Below are 2,140 nucleotides of genomic sequence, written 5' to 3'. Positions count from 1 at the left end.
ATTCTTTCAATTATTATTTTGCCCTCTGAGTTTAGGATTTCTGAGCAGTTTTCCTTGATGATTTCTTGGAAGCTATTGTCCAGGTTCTTTTTTTTCCTCATGTTTTCCTGGTAGACAAGTTATTCCTAGATTTTCTCTCCTGGATCTATTTTCCAGGTCAGTTGTTTTTTTCCAAATAGATATTTTGCATTTTCTTCTATCTTTGCACTACTTTGATTCTGTTTGACTGATTCTTGATTTCTCATAGAGTCATTAGCTACTACTTGCTTAATTCTAATTTTCATAAAATTGTTTTCTTCAGTTAACTTTTGCATCTTCTTTTCCATCTGTCCAATTGTTCCTTTTAAAGAGTTATTTTCTCCAGTTAGTTTTTGTACTTTTTTCCATTTGTCCAATTTTCCCAGTTAGGTTTTCTGCTTCCTTTTCCATGTGTCCAATTTTCCTTTTTAGAGAGCTGTTCCCCTCAGTGAATTCTTTTCTCACGTTTTTGAAATCTTTGGCCAGGTTTTCTTCTATTTATTTAATGTGGCTTTTAAAACATTTCTTGACCTCTTTTAAGAATGCTCTGTGGATTTGAGACCTATTCATATTCCCTTCTGACGTTTCAGATGGGAATACAGGATCAATATTGACCCCTTCAGTATTAGTCTTTTGGCCTTTGTCCCCATATAAAGATTCTATGGTCCTTTCTTTTGTGGCTTGCTTCTTGTTCATGATGATCACCCTTTTCCTGGCTTTTAAAGTAGGTCTCCACTTCTGGGAGAAAGGGGGTTCTGTCTCACAATTCTTGCACCTTGGCATCCTAGTGTTGGTTGTTGCAGGTGCCAAACCCCCGGGACTCAAGATCTCCTCCCAGTTTGATGATGTGGGTCTGTCTGGAAGAGCTCTGGTGCTGCACTGGTTCCCTTCAGCTACAGCAAGAGAGACCCTCCTTAGCGATTTTCTTAGCCTCACATGCTAAGAGACTATTTACCCCTTCAGCTGATCCCACTGTTCCAGGATTTTTCCTGGGGAAATACTCTCTGGGCTGTTTAAGGTCAACAAAGGTAGGGAAATAGCAATTACACATCACTCTGCCATCTTGGCTTCCAGAAGTTCAGTAGGTGACCTTGTTGGTCTCATTCTGCCATCTAGGCTCTGCCTCCCCATTGTAATCTTCAAAGAATTATTTTTTCAGTAAGCTTTTTGTCTTCCTTTTCCACCTGGCCAACTTTCCTTTTTAGAGTATTTTTCTTTTCATTGGCTTTTTGAATCTCTTTTCTCATTTGGGTGAGTCTGTTTTTTAGTATTGTTTTCTACAGCATTTTTGGGGTCTCCTTTAGCAAGCCGTTGACTCCTTTTTTATGACTATCTTGCATCACTGTCATTTCTCTTCCTAATTTTGCTCTACTTCTTTTACTTGATTTTCAAAATCCTTTTTCAGTTCTTCCACGACATGAGGCCAGTTCCTATATTTCTTGGGGGCTTTGGATAGAAGAACTTTGACTTCGTTGTCTTCTGGCTGCGTATTTTGGACTTCCTTGTCACCAAAGTAAGATTCTGTAGTCTGATTCTTTTTTTTCAATTTTTGCTGATTTCCCCAGGCATTTACTTGACTTTTGAACTGTTTACCAAGGTAGATCTGTGATTCCAGTTGGATTGGGGGTGTACTGTCAGCCAGCCGATTCCCCCAGTATCTATTTGGGCCTAGATCTCCAGAAACAGTCACTGTCACTGCCACTGCTGCTGTGGCTGCCACAGGTTCTTCAGTCCCCTTCTCCTCTACTGCCCTGGGATTGGTACCATATCACTCCACTCTCCCATACTGGTCCCACAGGCTTTTTCCATCAACCTTCCAAATTGTCCTTGGTGTTTTGGGTCCTGAAGTTTACAAACTGCCACAGGTGTGAGGGATTCAGTCTCCCTAGGGACTGCTCAGGTCCTGTCTGTGCCAGCACAACCCACGCTGGACTGCCCCATACCCTCTGCATGCCATGATCGACACTTGCTGTTGACATTCCAGGCTGTTTTTGGCTGGATATTTGCTTCACTCCATCATTCTGTGGGTTCTGGGACTTCAGAATTCTTTTAGAGTAATTTCTGCAGGTATTTGGCTGGACTTAGGGGTAGTACTCAAGAAATTGTGCTTTTAATCCAAGCA

The sequence above is a fragment of the Notamacropus eugenii genome, chromosome 1 (assembly GCF_028372415.1).
Source record: "Notamacropus eugenii isolate mMacEug1 chromosome 1, mMacEug1.pri_v2, whole genome shotgun sequence".
NCBI lineage: Eukaryota > Metazoa > Chordata > Mammalia > Diprotodontia > Macropodidae > Notamacropus > Notamacropus eugenii.
Note: the sequence above shows the minus strand (reverse complement) of the source record.